Here is a 25,644-nt window from a genome sequence, read left to right as displayed (position 1 = left end):
ATGGGGAGAAGGTAGCAAAGAGTACAATAGGTGAATGGGGGTAGGGATGGAGGTGATAGGTCAGAGAGGAGGGTGGAAACGGATAGGTGGGAAGGAAGATTGACAAGTAGGACAGGTTATGAGGATGGTGCTGAGCTGGCAGGTTGGAACTGGGATAAGGTGGGGGGAGGGGAAATGAGGAAACTGATGAAGTCTACATTGATGCCATGGGGTTCAAGGGTTCCGAGGCAGAAGATGAGGTGTTCTTCCTCCATGAGTCAGGTGGGAAGGGAGTGGCAATGGCAGAGGCCCAGGACCTGCATATCCTCAGCAGAGTGGGAGGGGGAGTTGAAATGGTTGGCCACGGGGTGGTGGGATTGATTGGAACGGGTGTACTGGAGATGTTCTCTGAAGCGTTCTGCGAGTAGGTGTCCAGTCTCCCCAATGTAGAGGAGACTGCATCATGATCAACGTATGCAGTAAATGATACATAGAAGTGCAGGTGAAACATGGATGGATGTGGAAGGATCTTTTGGGGCCTTGGATGGAGGTGAAGGGGGAGGTGTGGGCGCAGGTTTTGCAATTCCTGCGGTGGCAGGGGAGGGTGCCAGGAGGGGAGGGTGGGTTTTAAGGAGCGTGGATGTGATGGTGGAGTCACGGAGGGAACGGTCTTTAAAGAATGCGGATAGGGGTAGGGAGGGAAATATATCTCTGATGGCGGGGTCCATTTGTAGGTGACAGAAATGTCAGCGGATGATGCAACGTATATGGAGGTTGGTTGTGTGGAAGGTGAGGGCCAGGGGGGTTCCGTCCTTGTGGTTGGACAGGTGGGGTTTGAGGGCGGAGGTGCGGAGTGTGGACAGAAAGGTTTGTCCACTGTTATTGAAGTTTAAAATGCAAATTGAGTATTCCTTGAGCATAATAAAAGAAGTGATTTAAGTGGCATTCTTAAGAAAATTAAAGCAGTTAAGAGGGTAGAGAACAAGGGGCGTTACCTTCATATTAGCATCAAGCAGTGCTGAGGTGATGTCAGGGAGCAAGTCTTTGCACAAAAGGCAATGGATTTCTTGAGCACTCTCCCTATAACAAGGTCTCACAGCTAAGTACCAATTGAAGATTTCAAAACTCAGATGGAGAGATTTTATTAAGCAAGGATTACAGAACCAAAGTGGAATGAAGTTTAGACAGAGGTCAACCATGATCTAATTGATGGTGGAAACACGCTTAAGGGGTTGAATGGCCTACTACTAATTATTTCACTTGTTTTCTTGACAAACATATTACAAAAAAATAAATGTTTAAAATCTGACTGATCAAAGACATCTCAAAGTATTGTTTCTTTTAATTCCAATTTTTTTGAGAAAAACTGAATAATTGGTTTCATTTGTAGATAACTGACATGGGTGGCGTGGTAGTTCTATGGTTAGCACTGATGCCGTGTAGCACGAGGGGCCTGGGTTATCCTGGATGTTTTCTCAAATGCCTACCTAAATGTTTTGAACATGAGAATGATCTGAAGCTCTTTGAATGCTCTGATGAGAACTTAAAAAAAAATCTATGGTAAGTAGGGCAGGGCAGAAAATAAACAGCAATTGTAATTTTTACACATTAGTAAATTGATAGGTGCAAAACCTCAAAGTAAATAGATTCTTAAGATGGTGTTAACTGATGTGCAATTAATTGAGAAAGTCATCCAGTGAAAAAGTTAGAAAGTTGGGAGAGAAATTAAATCAGGCATTAAGGTGAACAGCCTTTAAAGTGCCAAATGGAAGAACAGTGATTGCATTGCATACATGTCTCCTGGCAAACATATCACTGCCTTTTGCAGTATGGTCAATGGGAAGGAAATCTAGGTTGAGCTGTGTCAAAGAGGCAACTCTGCAGCCACCAGTTTTCCACTGGAGGGGAGGTCACTCATACTAGTTTGTAAATTTGTGGGAAAAACTACAGTCGAAAGATGTGATAAATTGTTTATTCAATAGCTAAACTGGTATCATGATGCTGCCAGGTTTATATTTCTGCATTATAACATTCTTACACTTTGTAAATACTGCAAAGGTAGTAAAACAAGTTTGCAACACCCTGAAGCTGTGAAAGGGATTATATAAATGTCTTATTTTCCAAATCTCTTTCTCAATTTCTCTCTGTTATTCTTTCTTTTCCTTCAAAATTTCTGTCTCACTGACTTTTCCTTCTCCTTTCTCTCTGCCATTCTTTTCTCTATTTCTGTATTCATTTTACTTTCTCTCCTCTGTTTTCAATCTTTATTCCTTTTTTCCTTCTTTCTCACTTTCTTTCTCTCGCCCTTTTTCTTTCGCCTTCGTCCCCTTTCCTTCCTTTCCCCACCTCAAATTTCCTTTTCTCATACTAAAATATAAGAAGTATACTAATTTTATATTAGCTGTTATTATGGGGCGGCATGCTGGCTCAGCAGTTAGTACTGCTGCCTCACAGCATCAGGGTCCCAGGTTTGATTCCAGCCTCGGCGACTGTCTGTGTGGAGTTTGCACATTCTCCCAGTGTGGGTTTCCTCCGGGTGCTCCGGTTTCCTCCCACAGTCCAAAGACGTGCAGGATGGGTGAATTTACCATGCTAAATTGCCCATAGCGTTAGGTGCATTAGTCAGAGGGAAATGGGTCTGGGTGGGTTACTCTTCGGAGGGTTGGTGTGGACTGGGTTGGGCTGAAGGGCCTGTTTCCACACTGTAGGGAATCTAATTAGGCTACAGTCCATTTTCTGGATCCATAAGCTACTCTTTCTGTTTTGACAAGTCAAAAAAATGCTGGATCTATGGAATAAAAATGTCATTTGTAAATTTTTGCCATGTTATAATCTGAAAAACACTTTGGTGTTTTCTTTTAGCACATGGTAATTTTTAATAATGTTTGTTTTTTTAATATTTAATAATATTGGTTCATGGAAGCAGAGTTGAAGCGAATAAATATCAGCATTTTAAAGTTAAAAGTAGGGGAGTCCAAAACTAGAAGGTATAGGTTTAAAGTGTGAGGGGAAAGATTTAAAAGGGACCTGAGGGGAACTGTTTCACGCAGAGGGTGGTGTGTGTATGGAATGAGCTGCCAGAGGAAGTGGTGGAGGCTGGTACAATTACAACATTTAAAAGGCATGTGGATATGTACATGAATAGAAAGGGTTTAGAGGGATATAGGCTAAGTGCCAGCAAATAGACTAGATTTATTTAGGATACTGGTCGGCATGGATGAGTTGGACTGAAGGGTCTGTTTCCGTGCTGTATATCTCTGTGACTCTAAAAGGAACAAGGATCTTTGACGAATGGATCTGGAGTTTGGCCATTATTGTATTGTTAGTGATTGCATGCAGTAGCTTCCGTTGATTTATCTGAATTCACTTTACACCCAAACAGTTCAAAAGCAGAGCTCTCAAATAGTAAAGCTTAGTTAATTATATCCATTTTTTATTTGTAGCTATTAATTACAATAACGGGTTATTTTATCTTCAGACATTTTCAGTATTACTAATACTACTTCCATATTTGACAAATTGTTATTTTCTCCTACTTCCAAGTGGTGCTTGGACAGTTTCAGATGTGGTTTTGCCATGGTTCATGCTTTTCATATTGTGTTGTGAGGAGCCAAAAGCAGGTTGAGTTTGGTTCTGTCAAATTAATTAAATTTATGATCATCAGCAAGTTTCAACCCAGGCTTCCCCAGTGATTCACCCAATTGAAGTACGGGAATTGTTTTGGCACATTCTGAGATTGAAATTCATAATTAAACATTTGATCAGTGCAGCTGCCATGTTAACATAATATTTTCAAATATTATGAACTGAAGGAAAATTAGCTTGGCCGTCTGGGTAAAGCACATTGTCATCGTCTTAACTTCCAAAAATCCTTAGATCATAGAACACCCACACCAGAATCTCCACTGATGTGATGCAAAGCTCTGATAATGGATATTGCTGAAACTTTATGATACATGAGGCATCGTATCTGTAGAAACTTATACATTGTGATAAGAAAACATTTAAAAATGAATAGTGAATAGTAAAAAGAAAAGCAATGATGATAATGCACTTTTTCCCCTGTTCATAAATAGGATAAAAATCTTTTGCCAATTGCTAGCATTGCAACTCAGCAGTTTGAGATAAATCAATTAAATTTCACTGCCAATGAGTGGATCAACAGAGCACTGGACTGAACAACGTACTCTGTGAACAAATTAACAATCTAATTTTATACAGCTATCAAAATAGGTATTACATATTGTGCAAATCACTGTTAACAAGTGAGTGAATTGTCAAAGAAAGTGTACAAGTAATTTTAAATGAAGGTGATATTTGGTTTAATAATATTTAATAATATTGGTTCATGGGAGCAGAGTTGAAAAGAATAAATATCAGCATTTTAAAGTTAAAAGTAGGGGAGTCCAAAATTAGAGGGCATAGGTTTAAGGTGAGAGGGGAAAGATTTAAAAGAGACCTGAGGGGCAGCTTTTTCACGCAGAAGGTGGTGTATCAATTGTCAAAGAAAATGTACGAGTAACGAAAGTGATATTAATAATCCAGATTCTTTTCTCTTTAATTTTTTTTATAACTGTTTCTCATTTTATTTTAAATCATCCAATTTTTCTGCTCTCCTGTGCTGTGTATTGTTGAGAGAGCAATTAGATGTTTTGGATTCCAAACCCCAAACACTGACACTCTTAGTTCCTATAGAGAGACATTAATTAATTAATTTGCTAAATCCACTTCCAGCTTCTGGGACTTTTTTCACTGGAGGTTGAGACGTGACCTTATAGATGTTTATAAAATCATGAGGGGTATTGATAGGTTTAATGGCAGCTGTCTTTTCCCTCGGGTGGGGGCTTTCAAAACTACACGGCATATTTTTAAGATAAGAGGAGAGAAATTTAAAGAACATGTGATGGCCAATTTGTTTACACAGAGGGTGGTTTGTGTGTGGAATGAACTTCCAGAGGAAGTGGTGGACGTGGGCACAGTTACAATGTTTAAAAGACACTTAGATAAGGGCATGAATAGGAAAGGTTTGGAGGGATATGGGCCAGGAGCAGGCAGGTGGGACTAATTTAGTTTGGGATTATATTCAGCACGGACTGGTTGGACCAAAGGGTCTGTTTCAATGCTGCATGACTCTATCCAGCTGAGTTTGGGAGCTAAGTAAGGGCATTACTGACATATTTGCTTTAGTCTTTGGAGTTATTTTCCACAGAGAGCTGGATCATTGAATATGTTCTAGGCTCAGTCAGGCAGATTTTTGATGATCAGAGGAGTCGAGGGTTATGGGTGCAATCAGAAAAGTAAGACTAAGGCTCTAACTGGATCTTACCGAATGGTGATGCAGGCTGTGTGGCCCACTTCTCCTTGGAGCTTTGGTCTTTTATGCTTCACATGACTCAAAATTGCAAGAGTGCTGTGCCATCAAGCTATCAAAACATTTAAAGTTCAACTAAGCTGGACGAATGATCTGAACTCTTCGGAGGTCACTTCAATATAAAATGCAACAAGAACAGTTATTTGTGCCACTGTTTAACAATATATGCCCCTCTCAAGAAAAATGATAAGGAAAGATTTTCATGACTACCTTTGATAATCGTATGTTACACCTTGTGAGCAAATAATACCCTTAGAGCTTCTTCCACATTCCCTTTTATCTAATTCAAAAGAATGTTGCATTTCGGATTATTATTTCATATCTCCTTCTATTCATACTCCTACTCATCAACATGTTAATACAAGTTGCACAGAATCAGACTTACAGCAGTTTACAGTCCAAGCATGTAAAGTAATATTTGCAATGTTTGCTTTTGCCAAGCAGACCGGAGCCCAGGCTAGGATAGAACGCTACTCAAGGTTGGATACACGTGTGCCTGCTAGCTATGTCCCATAGGCTCATTTTTCTCTGTCACCATATCCCTCGTGGGTCGAATGATATTGCGTTTTTTTCATTAAGCCTCATTTCATTTTATCCACCCACTTGATTGTTTCTTCTTACTGTTCTGATTATGCCTCCAATTCTCCAAATTGTCACATGATTTGGTCTTCATTTCCAATGTCCAGACTTAGCTATCTCTCTCTGACAGTACTTAGCAAGCCTTTTGATTTCTTAATCTTTACTCTTGATCTATACCACCTGTTCATCCTTGTGTCCATCCAATTCACAAAAGAGTGGAGCATATCCCAAAGGTTATACAGTTAGAGATTGGAATGGGAAACATTTCAAATGTCAGGTTTACAACATTTCCAAGGATCTGAACAGGGATTTACAGCTTATCCTGTGTTGTGCCAAAATACCATGAGGTTATAGCCTCCAAGGAATCTCCTTTCTCTTTGCTCAAGAAGCAGGTTAACCTCTGCAAAGTAGCTATCACTAAACTAGCAGTGTTCACTAAACTAGAAGTATTCTATCACCATGGAAATAACACAGGACATTTGAAGCAAGATCCTGAACTGAAATTTTATTTCACAGGATTCAGCTGTGATGCCAGCTACTCCAAAGTACACAAATTTCAGAGTTTGGCTAATCAGTAATTATAATCAGCGCTCTCTTATTTGCAGTACTTCAAAAGCCTATTTTATTGATACAGCTTTTTTCACTTGAACAAGTATCTGAAGTTGTAATTTGCCAACTTTGTATGTAGAAAGTGAGTGAACAATTCCATTGATTTACACTATCCTATGTGAGTACAGGCAGAGCTGTTGAAACATAGATCATGGTCACACAGCAATGTTGTTAAACAAAAGAATCATTGCCAAATCCAAGTAATTTGAACAGATATAACAGTTTTCATGACCTCAGCATATTGCACAACTCTTAACAGCTCACTAATTATTAAGTGGTGTAGTCATTATTGTAATGTTCGAAATCTAGTAGCTAGCAAGGTCCAGAAATAAGATAATGATCAGATAATCTGGTTTGTAGATTTTATTTTAATAATACCATTTAGCTATTATCAAATACATAATCGAGGTTTCTTATGATGTCCCTTTTAAGTGATAAATTGGGATGATGACTTGTCAGCAAATAATACATGTGCCAAAGGACAGCTAGCCTCTGTAAGTTATCCTTAATGAAAATGTATCTTTGTGGTGTTTGTCCTCCCACCTCCTTTTGTCTTTTATTCAAACTTTTCCTGCACACTCAATTTTCTCCACTGATTTTCACTCAGAAAACCGTTGCTTCTTGCTTTCCTATTTGTTGGGCCACTTGGAAGCAAATCTTGAGCAGTTTTTTTCAGCAAAATAAAAACAGTAACTATTTCTAGAGTCAATGTTCACAGGTGGAATACAACTTAGTCTCTGATAACAATGTCAAACTGATAAAAGAGACTTAATTCACTTTAGTTTGTTTGTGATTTTTGGATTGATGGCAAGCGAGATTATTCAATTGTTTCTGAGGAAAACTTATCACCCTGATCACTGCAAAATGGTTTCTTTTTACTGTGTGGATGCTTTCGTTTAGTGATTCTTCTCAACTTTCTATCTTTTGATTTAAAACCTGATTGTGGGTATATTTACATTGCATAGGTTCAAGAAGATGACTCACCACCACCTTCTCAAGGACAATTTGTGAAACAAACGCTTGGTGTAGCCTACAGCGTCCATGTCGCGTGAAAAAATAAATAAAAGTAAAGTTATGTTATTCTGAGAATCATTTCCCTGAACAGGTGAAAGTGTCAGGGGATGAGTCATACAAATTGCTATGATATCCTATACAGCCACAAGTGACCCAGAACAAATGCATTTGAATGTTACAGTGCTTTCTTCTCACTGTCTGTAGTTTAACCCTCTATATAATTATCATGCTATGAATAAAACAACAATTCGTATTTTGCATCTTTTCCAGTTAAAAGTAGACTGTAAAGAAGTTTATAATACACAGCCATTTTCATGCTACAGCTTGAATCTGTTTGATTAGTTTTGCTAATAAGTCAACACACCTATGGCAAATTCATGCATAGCTAAAGTTAGAATTAGTTGCAGACCACCCAGGATCTCTATTACGTCCAATTTGCCCAAAAACATTTTAAATGCCTCAAGACTAGGAAATAAAACCTTTGGGAAAAAGAACCTGCTTTGTTACCTCCATGCCTGCTGTGTTTGCGCTCAGAGGCTTGAATTTTGAAATGTTATTACACACTATTTCACTAAAAAAAAATAAATGGCCTGTTTTATTTCAGTGAACTTGGCAAAAATAGATTTGCTATTGCTAGTGATACAGTAAATCTCTATTAACCACTCTTTAAATTGTTTTCATTTAAATCATAAAAAGTTAAGTGAAAGACAGGTTTATCCAACAAATTATAAAATCATGATTATATGATTCCAACCCCTTGATTTTCCAAAACAAAATGGAATGTAGAAATGGAGAATGAAAAAAATCTGAAGAAGGTTAAGTGTTTGAAAGACTGTGATCCTGAGCAATACACATTTATAAATATGAGCCAGGTACTGAAATGCCTGACTGGCATTGCAGCAGTATTTTTTCAGTCATGATACAGGTGAACTACTTGCATGTGTTCTAGATATACAATGTTAATTGTCTTTGAGAGCATTACCACTTTGTTGCAGGCAGCACTGCAGCAGTGTCATCTCATTCAAGATAACAGATCAGATGTGCATAGAGAAGTGGAGCGTTCTTGGCTGCCATGGTTTTATTAGGGGCTTTCCCTATAGGTCCTTGTGAACATGAGAGGAAAATTTTACTAGTAATTCAGTGGTCTCATGACCGGATCACTTTCATGAGTCTTGTCAGTATTGTTCAGAAACAGCAGTTGTGTGCATTACTGTTCTATCTACTATTTGTGTGTATGATACATATATTGTAATTGAGGATCTATACTGAATAGTTATCTTATATAAAGCATCCCCACCATACTATCTTTTCCATTGTAAATAATGCATAATACTGTCAAACATAATTCCTTTTTTTGTGAGACAGAAGCTAGCCTGGTTGACGAAGAATTAAGGTATTGGCCACCTGATGGCAACACCATACTGCTCTGTGTCCAGAGTGTAGATGGAGAAAGAACTAGAAAGGAGAATCACAACCTAGAGATAGAGGAAAGAACAGTGGTGTGAGCATATGAATTCTGGTGCAATAGGACAGAAGACGACAAAGCTGATTATCAAGCAGCGTGGATCCTGTGGATGATATTCACCAGAAAACTGAAAATGCCCCTAGTCTGGAGATTGAGTATTAAATGAAGCTATCTCTAATTTAAAGGTCTGTTCTCTATCTGAGCCAGTGATAATTCATGGAAGCAACATAAGTGTCTAACAACACTTTCAAAACGTTATTTTACTCCACACTAGGTAACTCATGAAGTCTTCTAAAGAGATAATGAGCATCTCTGGAAAGTTTCCAGTGTCTCAAACTGGGACAACAAAGTGTAATTGGCTTCAAAACATCTTTTGAGCGATTCCTGTTTAAAACATCTGAGCACACTCCACAGAACTATTCACCTCTAACAATTATGTTTATTTTAAATTATACTGTTGTACTTCTGTGTATCTGTGGCGGTAGTAGCATTTGAGTTAAACCTAGGATAATGAAATCATGCTGCAATATTGTTATGAGATCATGAATGGATTTTATTTGACCAGATTCTGATCATGCAACAGGGCAATGCACAGCCTGTCAATTAAAACTAGGTTTATGTTGGCATAAATTAATTTGAGTACAAATCATGTACTTGATACATAACCAATCCAATTAGATATCCTAGTCTTAAAAAAACATGTTTTGGAACATCGAATTAACCAGCTAGAGCACGTTTCTGTATTTGTGTTCATGAGAATGATGTTATAGTTACATTAATATTAATATGTAAGGGAGTGTTCATTCAGGGAACAAATTCTCCTAATGATGTTCACACGAAATCAGGGCAATGATTATTAAACCTGACATTGTAAAGTCCAAAACTATATGCTGTTGGCGCGGGTATACCTGGTTTGTTAAAAACAAAATTTGAGAAAAAAAAACACCGCTAAAGCTATAGGTTTGAGTCGTGCAGATTAAATGTGTCTTGCCTCGAGGCGGCCTTCATGAAAGCTTGAAATCAACATTTCGATCCTATTGTTTTTGTAGGCAATAGGTCCGGAACCTTTATTTGGTTGGTAAATTGCTCGTTCGTATGCAATCAGGAAATGACTTGTTTATTCCTTAATGCAATATCTTGTACTAAATTAATCACCTGAAAGCATTTAGGAAACAGAGCTTTCAGCATTCACGGTATACTCAACCCCCCCCCCCCCTTCCCCTTCCTTCGATTAAATTCTAAATTATTAGTAATAGCGGTTACACATTGTAAACAACAAATTCAACTTCAGATCAATTTGAGAAAAGTTTGTTTAAAATAGGAGCTGTGCATGAGATGCGAAAGGTTTCAAATGTCGTACATGACAGGCTTCGAGATATCAAGGTTTCTCCGATCAATCTTCCCAAAATCTATCAACTGTCATTATAAGGGGATTTCATCCTATTACATTTTACTTGATCATGCAGAAGGTTATAATACAAATCCGACAGGTTTAAATAAATACGTTGCACACTGAATCACACACAAACGCATTTCAGAATCAAAACAATTTGCAGGGTGAACGTGTACTTAATTTTAAACTTTTTTTTTGAAAATCTAGCTCTTCTGTCAAGCCAAGCTAAGCATCCGTGCCCAGCTGGTGGCTAAGGTGATGTTGGCTGCAGCCGGCTATTTCTCTACACGCTTCTATTTTAATGCTTACAGGTAAGAAATCGCTAACACAGTCAGAAAGCGAAATCGTTGCAGTCCAAAATAAAATTAATTCTTAAAGTACCGAAAGTGCTGAAAAGTAAATCCATTCAGACGATTAATAGTTTATAATTAGTACAGAATAATATTGTGTATGTACTGTACAGAAATATAACTTCTAAAAAAAATCCAGCTATAAACGGAATATATAGCTTGAAATAATTATAAATATTTTAAATCAGAAGGCGCTTTTCTCCCATTCGTTATTAGATAAGATTTTCCATTGATGCTAAATATATATTTCTGCAGCACTAAACTGCTGTATATTTGAATGGACATACAAGGATGGTCGTTGTGTGTTATAATATGTGCTCTGCAATTCTGAGCACTCACTTTGGTAATTATATGTAGACGGGCTGGAATTTAATGCACGGAAAACCTCTCAGTTTACTCAAACAAGTTAATCGGTCGGAAGTTATTCTTGTAGTTTCCCTCTTCCAGCACAGTGCGGAGCATTTAAGGTCTCCTGATTGCTTTAATATTCGTTTTCCTATTTTACTTTTAGCAGAACATTAATGTCAGGCAAGCACGATGTCCCTGGCCCGGGGTTACATCCTTCCCCTTGTCCTTTAGAGAGCGCTCTCTGCTCGCACAGGGGAACGGGCCTTTTGCATGGACTTCTCTCCATCGTACAAGAACTTAAAGGGAGAGAGGGAACAAACACAATAAACCAAATTCTTGTAGACTTCTGTTTATTTTAAATTTAAATACACGTTTGTATTGATCAGATAAAACACATGCGTCATTAGAAGTGCCCTTCCGTTATAATTTTTGCACAATTTAGTTATTAGAAAAATATACTTATGAATTCTTCCTTTTTTGTGTTTAAGAATATTATTTTTGGTTAACGACTTAGTGTGAGAAAATAAAATCGTTTAGTGTTTCTTTCGCGCTGAGCAGGAGGTTCACAAGCAACATCTCACAAGATTTGGTCGCAGTTGAGTTTTTGAGTGACAATGAAATGTATTGGACGCCCAACCAGTTCACTGTCAAAAATCGGCCACAAGGAGATTTATTCCACCTCCCCCTCGGTCCTTTCTCTTCGAAAAGTTTAGATAGTGTTGTCAATTAACTCGATTTTTAAAATTTGAAAATCTGAGCACCGCCAATACACAACAGAGATATGTGTATTTTATTGAGTAAAAGGAGACCCCTTGTTAGTCTGAACAATTGAACTGAAACCATACAGGAGAGAGGGGAAATCATAGGCTCTCGTAACTATGAACTGCCCTTTAATAAAATTAAAATATATTTGAGGGAAAGACCGTCAAAGCAAAGCAATCCAGTAGGCAAACAAATGACAGGATGAGAGCTACGCTTAACTCTGTGCACGTCTAATCCAGTATACATGAGACAGTGTTTGGGTTAACTTGTCATGCTTAATATTGTAACATGGTTATAATATTGTAATAATAATTATACTGTAATATTCCTAGTTAAATTTTGTGTCACATAACGATTTCAACAGGATACAGAGCAGAATTAGTCTGTAGGAATTATACCCGGTTCAGACTGACATACTCCGAATTCCGTTTTCAGAGCGATTATTAATAAATAACCATCTCGAGACTTTCTCAAGTTACAGAATTCGCGTCACTCGTCTGGTTAGAAACAGACGCTCTTTCGCGTGCAAATAGGAAGAAGATCGATGCGGTGCACTGTTTACATACATAATTCAGCTAAGTAGATGCTGTCACTTTCTATGGAGTTTGTTAATGGAAATCAATAATCTATATGTGACTGGGGAGTTACGTTATGGGCTCGAGCTTAGCCTCTCCAGGATTCGAAAGAACTGCTATCAGGCCGACATGAAAATCTCGGTGTTATACGGTTGAGGAAATACTACGCTCGGTGAAATGTAATGTCTGTGCTGAGTCAGTCTCACCTCTGCTATGCATCAGATTCAACACTGATACTGTAGAAATAAACGCGTTACAGTCTGGCACAAACTACTAACACAACTGCGACTTGATCGGATTTTATGTAGATTAGCACGAAACATGCATTTCTTCACTAGCTTTCTATCCTGTATGTTCTGTTTGTGGATTTGATTTATTACACAAAAACATATTGTTACCAACTGCATCTTCAAAGTGTTGAAAGGCAAAAAGCTGTGGGATTTACTTATTTCCCCTTCTAAGTAGCATAAACATTACAGATTTTTGTTTGAGACATTTGGACACTTCCATGTAAAGGGAATGAATAGACTTGCATTTTGGATGAGAAAATGAGAAGAGTTAATAGCTGTAACTGTTCTCTGTCAAAGTTCTCTTGAATATCTGTTGTATCTATATTTCTGTAGATGTGCCTACTTCTGTGTGTCTGTACGTATTTGTTTATATTTTTATGCATGCAAGTACTTGTGTTGTCTTTACATATGTGTGCCTGTTTTTGTGTCTATTTGTACATCTGTGAATGAAGGTGTGCCTATTTGCATACCTGTGTATCTCTATGCATGTGTGGATTTTTTATGTCATTATGTATATCGATTTGTATGCGTGTATGAATGCGGGCCTGTTTGTATGTTTCTGTGTCTGTTTCTATTTGTCAATGTGTATGCGTATGTACCTGTTAGTAAGTCTGTTTGTTGAGTTGCATGTTGTATGCAACTAAATATGGCTGTTTGTCTCTGTGTACCTATTTGTATGTCTGTCTCTGTGTACCTATTTGTATGTCTCTGAATGTTTGTGCCTGTTGTACGTCTCTATGGATGTCTACTTAGATGTTTCTAATTGTCTGTGTGTATTTGTATGTCTCTCTGTGTGAGTCTGTATGCCTCCATGTATATTTATAATTTTCTGTATGAATGTGTGTGTCTGTTTGTGTATCTCTACATGTGGCTATTTGTGTGTCTCTGTATATGTATATGCCTGTTGTATGTCTCTTTGTGTGTCTACTTACATGTCTCTAATTGTATCTGTATCTTTGTGTGTATGTATCCCCGCTTGTATAGTTCAGTGTGTGCCTATTTGTAATTTTCTGTATGAATGTGTATACCTGTATGTCTCAATGTGTGCCTGTTTGTATACCTTTGTGTGCATGTGCGCCTGTTTCTATACTTCTATATGCCTGTTTGTATTTCTATGTGCATCGGTGGCTATTGGAAGTCTCTGTGTGTGTCAATTTATTTGTCTCTATATCTATATAAATATATTTGTTTTATGACTGTGTGTCTGTTTATATCTCTGTATGTATGTGTGCCTGCTTGTATGTCTCAATACAGTATGTATTTATATTTCTCTTGATCTATGGTCAGCATGGACAGGTTGGACCAAAGGGTCTGTTCCCATGCTGTACATCTCGATGAATTTATGACTGTATGTGTGTCTACTTGTATGTCTCTTGTCTATTTGTATATTTCTATATGTATGTATGTGTGCCTGTTTGTATGTCTCTAATTTCTTTGTCTTTGTATATATGTGTGGCTGTTGGAAGTTTCTGTTTGTCTATTTGTATGTCTCCTTGGGTGTCTATTTGAATGTCTCTGTACCTATGCTTGTCTGTCTGTACGTCTCTGTTTCTATTTGTATGTATGTGTGCCTGTTTGCATTGTCTTCATGCATGCCTATTTGTATGTATGTGTTTGTTTATGTGCCTGTATTTCACTGTATCTGTGTTTGTATGTCATGCGCACATGCTCTTACAAGGTATTCCCGCGCAGGTGAAAACATGCAGCTAAAAATCAGTTTAAGACAAAAGCACTCCAGAAAGTATTGAATTAGCTTAGACAAAATAAGATTTGAAATAATTTAAATTGGCTGCCCATTTTAAAAAATCCAGTTGTAAAACACTCTTAACACTGAACTTATGAAATGATATATCTGCAGCAAACCATCCTATTAGTTAATTTCATATTTTCAATTTTTCTAAAGTTTGACCTGAATCATAATTAGAAATACAATCTCAATTGAAAATATTGAATTATGTAAAACATTTGTAGTTACTTTCTACCTCATGTTCAATACTGTTAGGATTTTTACTGAGGGAATAACAGACACACAAAACCAAAATTTAAAAACCATATGAAGGGTGCCTGCTTACGTTATTCCCGAGGAGAGAAATAAGTGAAAAACCGGTGACGGCATTAGCTGCAAACAATTGAATCATGCTTAGTTTTTATAATTAATAGCATTATACAGAAATCGCAATCATGTCAATGGATAAATACGAGAACTGACATGTATGTTTGGTAGTTTGTTTTCTCCGTCGTGTTCTTAAGTCCAAGTGTGTGTGTATGTGGTGGACGGGGAAAAGTGGCGAGACCATGAGAGGTTTCCAACAAACATGTTTTCGAGAATAACCTCATTGTGTTTTTGTAATGGTTGAGCGATCGGATTTACTCAGAGACAGTGAACAATCAGTGAGATGCCTGGGGCTTTTCACAATCAGTCTGATCGAAAAACTTAAAACTGCGAGAAAACGATTTGCGGAGCTACAGAGAGACGTGCAGGAAAGGGGAGCTATCCATTGAGGCACCGTACTTTCACCCCCGAGTTCGCCAGGCTTGTTCGCTTTGAAATGGTCGGGAGTGGAGGTGGCCTTATGACGGGAAACATGATTCCCCTCAGTATCAACTTTTCGCACCAAACATTACTTTCGGCAGATACTTTCAATGAAATAAAGTCCCCAGCCCCAGGCCAACTTTGTTTATTAAACACGAAACATGCCCTCCATAATAAAGTGTCTTGCTTTGTTTTTAAAGGTTATTTCGTGAGTTTGCCGTCCTGAAAATAAATCCAGAATGAATGTCTGTTTTGGCTGGTCTGTAAGGAGCGAGTTAATAAATACACGCAAACATTACTTTGACTCAGTTTGTGTCTATTGGCATGCTTCTCAAATGTGTGCATGTTTTTTGAGGTTTGGTTGGGCGCTAGTGCTGTCCAAGTTGCTTCAGGTAACGACAAAGCGATAGCAGTCAGACTGACTTCGCAGTTTGAGTCATGAACAGTTCAGATAAAGTTGCAAAACATTGTCTTTCTGAGTGGAGAATTAATGCAGGGAACTTCAAACAGTTATTGCACAGGCTCGAGTGAGTGTGTAAAATTACACCAGCTAATGTTGGGATTTCAACCCTTTTATTTTTAGAAAAAGTGCAAAATTTCAACAGAGGTGCTGTGATTAAGGCGGGCTGGATTTTCTATCAAGCTGTCCAGTAACACGCCTCTGGCATTGAACCCTTGGTCACTGACTGACTCAATTTTCATTTTTTTTTTAAATTTCCTCCCAGATATGTTTATTCCACAGCAGAAATACGTAGTGGTTGGCAGCAGAGAGTGCGGGCCTGCTATATAGAGGTTTGCTGGTTTCAAACAGCAAGTGTTTGGACTGATGTATTTAACCTGTGTGCCTCTGATCACTGGAAATGAATGTGTGATTAGAAGGATTTTGTCTTAAGTCTCCCTCTGGAACGAGGTGAGACGGAGACTACAAACTTACCTGGGGAGTGGGGAGTTGTCTTTTTCTGGAACTCAGCACAGGAATACAGTTTAAATATTTTTTGAATTAAAAGATCAAACCCGATTCCAGATTATTAAACCTTAGTCAAGACACACCACAAGAAACATCAGAGATAGGGGAACAAAACTATATCCTCTAATAGCTAAAATCGCCTTTTGTGGGTTCGATACTTTTGGGAATGAGAAGCACAAGCAAGTGATTTTTATACGCATGCAAATTTAATTAAGAAAAAAGCTCAAAGTCATTAAAGACGACTACATCTACACGATCCTGCTATCAGTAGACAGGATTTCAGAGCACGTTGCATGTGTTTGCGTCTCCCGAGGTTACTACTCTCCACCAGCCCACCCCAAGTGCCGTCAGAGGTCAAATAGTTTCGGGAACTTTCGCTGAGGAAGGAAGCGCCCAGACTGACTGTGAGATTCAGGCCAGCGGTTGGGAGGAGGATGGAGGGATCCGGAACTGTTACTTTAAGAAGGTCAATATTGTTAGTCCCTGATCTAAACTCTGTGGGTGGGGTCGCTGATATTTACTTACTAGTAAACATCTCCCTTTAGTTCACTGGGTGCTTTCAAAAAGGATATGCACTGATGTATACTAAATTTTCGCGAAGTTCCTAATGTTCCATTCCCCCCTGCCCTTGTGCTTATTAAGTGTCCCCACCGCTTCGCGTTCAACATGATGTTTTCATAATTGCAGCTAAAATCCGTAACAAACCCTCTCCATCCCCCTCCCCCACATCGTCAAATTCAGATTCCTTCTTTTTTTGTGTGAAAATTCGGAATTAGGTTTAGGAACAGCGCCCCAGCTATCCCATTTGTCAAAGAAACCCAATTGAATTACTCACCCGATCTGAAATTGACCCGAAATCGATTGAGTGAAAGGTCCCAGAGAGAAAGGAGGAACTTGCTGCTATGCTGCGGACTGCTGGCCTGTGGCCGAGGATATCGGGGACAGGTTTTAAACAGATACACACATCTTGCAGGAGGGGGGAACTGAAATAAAACTGTTGCTAAGTTCCGTCATTTGTGAGGACAGAGCGTTTGATTGATAAAAATGTTGCAAAGTGAGAATTCTGATCGAATGGACCGTGAAAGTTGAACCACGGCACGTATTCTAACATGCTATTGTTTACTTAATGTTGCAGTATATTCTAGCGATGATATTTTCCCATTTCAGCTGTAGAGCACTTTTAATGCACCTGGGGATATCGATGACATCAGTGTGTTGGAACCTACACGAATGTCACTGTTTGAAATATAGGACCTGGACAGGGTCATCCGTCATCAGGGGTCTCCTAGGTCACTGGGACACTTAAAAACACGACCATTGTAAATACATTATGGGAGATACATAAATAATGAGCAGGTTTATGACTGACTCTGTCTCCAAGCGAAATGCTACCTAGGTTAGTGCTTAAATGGCGATTATGTTTTTTCTTTATGAACAGGAAATAAGTTCAGGGGACCGTAGCAATTTAAGGGTTAAAATGCTACAATGTATTGTGGAACAGTGTTCAGCTCTTTACATTTCCATCATGTTGGATAGAGGACAATCTTTCAACAGTGATCCATTTGAATAGAAAATAGAGTTTGTAAATTAATTGTTGTTTAACACTTTAAACATAATTATATTAAAAAATTGAGCTGAATGCTGTATACAGTGGATCTAACCACTCTAAAATAATTAATTTAACTATGGCTGTCTAACCTGTATTCAGGGCTGAGGCTAAGTTTATTGATTTACAGAATTTGTATGAAGACTTTGCAAACTGAAGAGTGGTGGGCTGTTTATTCCATACCCAAATAGTGCATTTCCCTTTCATACATCCATTATAAATTTTACATTTGTCTTCTCCTTGGTTAACTTAATACATGCGAATATTTATTCTGGTGTGGTATTGGTCCAGAGGGTTTTCCAGGAGTCACATTGTTCTCAGCCAAGAGGACAAAACTTCAGGACAATTGAGCCTTGGTGCACCTGGACTGAACAGAGAAAGGCAAGTCCCAGACACCTGCTGAAAGATACCCCAATGTGCAGGTTGGGTGAGGACAGGATCGCACTTGATTGTTGACAGTCAGCAACAGGCACATTGGTAATTTGGATCAAGCAACACACTACTCTGGGCAGTTATTGAAGCAAGTACCGACATCTTTACAAAGAGGAAACAGCGCTTGTTCTGGGTAGGACGGGGGCCAGGAGAAGTGGTGGTTAATAGAAGTATGAGTTGGGGTTGGGGTGTGGGGAGGTGTGGGAAGACTATTCACATACAGGCATGGAGTCATAGAGATGTATACCTTGGAAACAGACCCTTCGGTCTAACCTGTCCATGCCTACCAGATATCCCAACCCAATCTAGTCCCACCTGCCAGCACCCGGCCCATATCCCTCCAAACCCTTCCTATTCATATACCCATCCAAATGCCTCTTAAATGTTGCAATTTTACCAGCCTCCACCACTTACTCTGGCAGCTCATTCCATACACGTACCACCCTGTGCGTGAAGAAGTTGCCCCTTAGGTCTCTTTTATATCTTTCCCCTCTCACCCTTAACCTATGCCCTCTAGTTTTGGACTCTCCCACCCCAGGGAAAAGATTTTGTCTATTTTTCCTATCCATGCCCCTCATGATTTTATAACCCTCTACAAGGTCATCCCTCAGCCTCTGATGCACCAGGGAAAACAGCCCTAGACATCTGGGATACAAATAGAAAAGGATGGGTATGTTTAAATCATAGAATCATTGAACCCCAAAACGTATTCCTAATATCACCATGTGTAACTCAGTTTGAACCTTTCTTTGATATTACTGCTGTGAAGGGTATATTGATGTTTTGCCATATTAGATACTTTATGTAAATGCAATTTCCTAATGTTATTGATAAAGGTCAGTTGCATTTAAACCACTTATATCAATTTTTGTTACACCAACCAATTGTGCACAAATATTAGGAAAAGACATAAATAAAAATAAATTGATAAGGCTGCCCAGCAACATTTTATCTGGCATGGAGGAAGTATGTGATTTTGGAGGAGATTTGTCGCTCAGGTTATGGATCAGGTTGTAAGTTTGCTCACTGAGCTGGTAGGTTTGTTCCCAGACATTTTGTCACCATGCTAGGTAACATCATCAGTGAGCCTCTGATGAAGCACTGGTGTTCTGTCCCATTTGCTATTTATCTGTCTTGGTCTGTTGTGGTGGGTGATATCACTTCCGGTTTTTTTTCTGAGAGGCTGTAAACAGGATCCAAATCGATATGTTTGTTAATGGAGTTCCGGTTTGAATGCCAGTCCTCCAGGAATTTCCATGTGTATCTTTGTTTAGCCTGTCCCAGGATGGGTGTATTGTCCCAGTCGAACTGGTGTGCCTCTTCGACTGTGTGTGGATACCAATGATAGTTGGTCATGTCTTTTGGTGGCTAGTTGGTGCTCATGTATCCTGGTGGCTAGCTTCCTGCCCCGCCTGTCCGATGTAATGTTTTTTACAGTCCTTGCAGGGTATTTTGTATATGGCATTTGTTCTGCTGGTTGTTGTTACGGGGTCCTTTAAATTAATCCGGAGCTCTTTCAGTGAGGTGATAGGTTTGTGGGCTACCATGATGCCTAGGGGCCGGAGTCGTCTGGTCGTCATCTCTGAGATGTCTTTAATGTATGGCAGGGTGGCTAGAGTCTCTGGGCGTGTTGTGTTTTCTTGTCTCAGTCTGTTGTGTAGGAATCGGCGGACTCCGCTTGTCAGGTACCCATTGTTCCTGAATACATTGTGTAAGTGTTTTCCTTGGTTTCTCGTAGTTCCTGGGTGCTGCAGTGTGTTGTGGCTTGTTTAAATAATGTCATGATGCAGCTCCATTTGTGGGTGTTGGGATTATTGCTTCTTTGGTTGAGTATCTGGTCAGTGTGTGCAGCTCTCCATTGGCTTTTCATTCTACCTAGACATCTACAGGAAAGCCACACTCACTGACCAGATACTCAACTACAAGAGCAATCATCCCAACACCCACAAACAGAGCTGCAGCATGACATTATTTAAGTGAGCCACAACACACTGCAGCACCCAGGAACTATGTGAAGCTGAAGAAAAACATCTATACAACATATTCAGGAACAACAGGTACCCAATAAGCGCAGTCTGCTGATTCCTACACAATAGACTTAAACAAGAAGACACAACACGCCCAGAGACTCCAGTCACCCTGCCATACATTAAAGACATCTTGGAGATATGATCAGACTACAACGACCCCTAGGCATCATGGTAGCCCACAAACCTACCACCTCAATGAAACAGCTCCTGATGCATTTAAAGGACCCCGTACCAATAACCAGCAGACCGAACATCATATACAAAATACCCTGCAAGGACTGTAACAAACAATACATTGGACAGACGGACAGGAAACTAGCCAGCAGGATACACGAGCACCAACTAGCCACCAAAGGACATGATCAACTATCACTGGTATCCATACCCAGACGAAGAGGGACACCAGTTTGACTGGGACAATACATTTATCCTGTGACAGGCTAAACAAAGACGCGCATGGAAATTCCTAGAGACCTGGCATTCAAACTGGACCTCCATTAACAAACATATCGATTTGGATCCCGTTTACAACCTCTCAGAAAAAGAACCAGAAGTGATATCACCCACCACAACAGACCAGGACAGATAAATAGCAAGCGGGATAGTACACCAGCACTTCATCAGAGGCTCACTGATGTTGTTACCTAGCATGGTGACAAAGCATCTGAGAACAAAATCTACCAGCTCAGCAAGCAAACTTATGACATGGAGAAAGTAATTAAATAGTACCTTTCACTTTCACAAGATATAATTTACCCTTTTTTAAAAATGTATTCACTGTTGTCAAATAAACATAACAAGCCAATTATTATGATTAATAATATTACTTGTAAATGAATGTATTTGTAGCCCTTAATGTTGATTAGAATGGTTGCTCGCACAGATCACAGGTGTGGCAAGGCACCATTTTGATGTAAATAGTCATAATTGAGCAGAATCTATATGCCAGTGTTGAAAGACAGTTTTATAAGATTTAGCTGTGACTATTTAAAAATATTATGCTATTTGCTCCACAAATGCCCTAATTGTACTAGCCTGACAAAATAGTTAACAATATAGGAAGTTGCAACATTTGGCATAAAATGATGATCAGAGTCATTTATGAAATTGCTTTGAGAATATGCCACTTGCTATTTTTGCATGTTTACACCCTATATAGCATTATATTTACTTGTTAACTGAAATTATACATTGAAAAATTGATTGTCTGTTAAGCCTTTCATCTGTTAGAATACCGTGATAGTTTCACTTCTTTCATGTTTAAATCACAAAACCATTTTTTAAAAAGTTGCATTCTCGTATTAGCTGTTAACAATGTTACTTTTTGCAACTTTTTAAAAAAAGGTTTTGTGACTTACAAATGAAAGAAGTGAAACTATCACGGTATTCTAACATATGAAAGGCTTAACAGACAAACAATTGTTCAATGTATAATTTCAGTTACATCACACTGTAAATTTTTGCTATAAATTCTGTGTTAGGATTGAGCCCTCCACTACCACCTGATGAAGGAGCGACACTCCGAAAGCTAGTGTGCTTCCAATTAAACCTGATGTTGTGTGATTTTTCAACAGATAAATAGATCAACATTTACTTCTAACTGAAGTGAGAACCTAACATCTTATGGCAACAATGTCTCTCAATATGACAAATTGGGGAAAGTCTAATTCATTTTATACAGAAGAAATAAACATGAGCAACCATACTTTCCTCTTCAGGCAGCAAAGCCAAATTACTGACCCCAGGTTCTTGATAATTAAAAGAATTACTGTCATGCAAATTAGATGCAATAGGAGGAGCTAGTGTATTAAGTATCATTCCAAAACAGCATCTCAAAAAATTAAAGTTCAGACTTGCCCACATACTAAACTAAATCCCCACCCAGTAGTTTACTCCTTAAAACTTACGGGGTTTTTTTGGTGTTTTTATGTAATGAAAGTATTGCAATTTAAAGTGTTTAATTGCTATATTTGTCAGCAAAAGACATGCACAACATTGAATGCATAACATGGAATGGCAAACGACAGAGTGAAAAACATAATAAAGCTGAGTTAATTTACGAGTCAACTGAGGAATGCAATTTCAAGTCACCACTGTGAGTGCTCAGAAATGGAAAATGTTTTCATATTTGCCAATATAGTAACAACAATTATCAAATGAGTTTTAAAGGCTAGCCCAGCCAAACAGATCCAGACCTGAAAAGTGAATAGCAAAAGGTGATGTAACCCACAGTTGTGTGGAATTACAGTCAGTTAGAACTTCCCTAGTAAACATGTTTGAATTAAAATCCTAAGCTAATTTTGTTGTTACTTCTGTTTTCTTTTCCAATAGTTTGTTAAATTACATGTTCCATACATTAGAATGAAGGTGCCCCATTTAAAGTTTTGCAGAGGTTTACCGTGTGGTAGATGGAAATCTTTTGTTTTAGTCAAATAAGGACTTCAATGAAAGTGCCCAAAAACATTTGTCCATCTGAAGATTAAGTGACTGGCTTATGAAGTTCTTCAGTCCTACTGGCAAACGTGATGACCACTAAGACAGATAATATCAATTTCAAGACAACCCATTTGGAGTACTGTGTCCAGTTTTGGTCCCCACACCTCAGAAAGGACATACTGGCACTGGAACGTGTCCAGCGGAGATTCACACGGATGATCCCTGGAATGACAGGTCTAACATATGAGGAACGGCTGAGGATACTGGGATTGTATTCGTTGGAGTTTAGAAGATTAAGGGGAGACTTAATAGAGACGTACAAAATAATACATGGCTTGGAAAAGGTGGATGCTAGGAAATTGTTTCCGTTAGACGAGGAGACTAGGACCCGTGGACACAGCCTTAGAATTAGAGGGGGTCATTTCAGAACAGAAATGCGGAGACATTTCTTCAGCCAGAGAGTGGTGGGCCTGTGGAATTCATTGCCACGGAGTGCAGTGGAAGCCGGGACGCTAAATGTCTTCAAGGCCGAGATTGATAGATTCTTGTTGTCTAGAGGAATTAAGGGCTACGGGGAGAAGGCTGGTAAGTGGAGCTGAAATGCGCATCAGCCATGATTGAATGGCGGAGTGGACTCAATGGGCCGAATAGCCTTACTTCCACTCCTATGTCTTATGGTCTTATGGTCTTATAGTTTAAATTGAACGTGTCAGTATTTTTGTGTGTAGGAGTCATGAGATCATGATCTTTCAAATTCCAATCCCATTCAAAATTCACTTACTTGCCTGAATATTTAGGAAACATTAGGAAAGAGTTGGTTCGCTCAGTTGGCTGGTTAGCAATATAGAGTAACCCCAATAATGTGGCTTCAATTCCCACACCAGCTGAGGTTACCATGAAGGGCTCTTCTTTTCAACCTCTCCCTTTACTTGAGGTGTGGTGAGAGAGAGTGTGGCTATGATGACTTGACCTTTTACACTAGTGTGTTGCTGCTCATGACAGGGTGGATGACACATTGGCACAGAAGTTCTAATCAGGACAATGAGTTTCATATTCAAAGAATGCTAATGCATTCTTCTCTCAAAATCACACAAAACTGATTGCCCAAATAAATTGCACATCATACAAGTGTGACCGTTTGATCTCAAAGGCACTGCAGCGTAATGGGAACATATTTAGTACTTACAATAGTTACTTCCACAGGTTTGTGAAGTTATTTTTATTTATGTTTCCTTAACTTGGCTATTTCACAATGAGAAAAGAAGATTAGAAGAGAGGCAGTTTTAAACTAGTCTGCTGTTTTTGCAAACTGACGTGATGTGATTGTGCAAAGTAAGCATTATACCTGGCGAAAGTGCGTACTGCAGATGCTGGAGATTAGAGTCAAGATTAGAGTGGTGCTGGAAAAGCACAGCAGGTCAGACAGCATCCGAGGAGCAGGAAAATCAACGTTTCGGGATGAAGGGCTTTGGCCCGAAACGTCGATTTTCCTGCTCCTCGAATGCTGCCTGACCTGCTGTGTTTTTCCAACACTCCTCTAATCTTGAAACTTTATACCTTATCTGGTTTTACTCTCCTTTGAAGTCAAATAATGAGGAGAGAGAAAATTTTGTCTTCCATTCAATTTTGAGAGTTTCTACTGAGTAATTTACATTAAAATTAACTCCACAGTATCTATCCCAAGATAATACCGTGGGTGGCACGGTGGCACAGTGGTTAGCACTGCTGCCTCACAGCGCCAGAGACCCGGGGGCCATGCTAAATTGCCTGTAGTGTTAGGTAAGGGGTAAATGTAGGGGTATGGGTGGGTTACGCTTCGGCGGGTCGGTGTGGACTTGTTGGGCCAAAGGGCCTGTTTCCACACTGTAAGTAATCTAATCTAATGTAAGTAATCTAATAATGCCTCTATCGTTCAGAACAAAATGATTCAATTTCAACACTCATGATTTATAGTCACTACTTCTCTTACATTATCTCATTCAATATTTGCATAAAGCTACATTTTATCTAACACATATGTTGTATAATTCAAATTTTTAGTAATTGGTGTTGTATGCAGTAAGGGAGAGATTTATTTTTACAGTTCTACGCATTAGAGACAGTGTTTAGAGATGAGGTAAGATCAGGAACATCAGGTGTTACAAGAAGCCAAGTTTGGGAGTCAAGAGTCATTGCAGAATTCCCAGTCTCTGAGCTACTCTTGTACCCTCAGTAATTCTGTGGCTGATCAAAATCAATTTCTGGTTAATAGTAACACCCAGGAAGTTGACAGTGGCATACTCCACTGTCATCAATGCAATTGAATGTCAAGGGGAGGTGACGTCTTTGCTTGGCACTTCTATGACCCAAGTGTTACTAGCCAGTTATCAGCCAAGCATAAAAGTTGTCCAATTCCTGTTTGCAGCCATGGACTGCTTCTGTAACAGAAATTACTGTCGAAACATGGCAGGTCTGGTAGTGTCAGTGGAGAGAAAGCCGAGTTAATGTTTCAAGTGGTGTGACCCTTCAGCATCCACAGTTCTTTCTTTTATGTTATTGGACTGTTATAGTGTCTGACAAGTTGCAAATAGAAGACAACACTGTGTGATCATAAGGGAACATCCACAGTTCCTGTGCTGTGATAGTGGTATTGGCATAGATCTTCCAGTCTCTGGGTAGTTGAAGAATGGATGTACATCCCAAGATGCAAAGCGGAGCACTATAGGAAATTCTGTATGTTAATTACATGGTAATTCTCTGGGAAATTTGAACTTACAATGGACTCTGCTTTCTTTGATTCTTAGGAAAATGTTTCTGACTCTGAGTTAGACAGAGATTTTGCATAATTCTGATTTACTTACCAGAATATTTAACCAGAAATGTTAAACAGATTAAAACTTAGCCAAACTCCTGTATGGTTCTTGAA

At 38.9% G+C, this 25,644-nt stretch overlaps 2 long non-coding RNA genes across 5 annotated transcripts in view; one reads left to right on the top strand and one right to left on the bottom strand.

Annotated features, from left to right (window-relative positions):
- Positions 1-17,209, bottom strand: part of LOC122562731 — an 84,817-nt gene extending 67,608 nt beyond the window's left edge. For 3 of the 4 annotated variants that reach the window (XR_006315402.1, XR_006315399.1, XR_006315401.1), the window contains exon 1: positions 17,071-17,209. This is a non-coding gene — a long non-coding RNA (uncharacterized LOC122562731). Of the gene's footprint in view, positions 1-5,305; positions 5,463-17,070 lie in introns of all 4 variants that reach the window. The other variant, XR_006315400.1, reaches the window with a different exon arrangement.
- LOC122562732 overlaps positions 16,611-25,644 on the top strand; it is a 100,227-nt gene continuing 91,193 nt past the window's right edge. Inside the window, exon 1 of the long non-coding RNA XR_006315403.1 lies at positions 16,611-16,701. This is a non-coding gene — a long non-coding RNA (uncharacterized LOC122562732). The remainder of the gene's footprint in view (positions 16,702-25,644) is intronic.

The sequence above is a fragment of the Chiloscyllium plagiosum genome, chromosome 25, assembly GCF_004010195.1.
Source record: "Chiloscyllium plagiosum isolate BGI_BamShark_2017 chromosome 25, ASM401019v2, whole genome shotgun sequence".
Classification (NCBI taxonomy): Eukaryota; Metazoa; Chordata; class Chondrichthyes; order Orectolobiformes; family Hemiscylliidae; genus Chiloscyllium; species Chiloscyllium plagiosum.
Note: the sequence above shows the minus strand (reverse complement) of the source record. Positions and strands in the feature narration are given on the sequence as shown.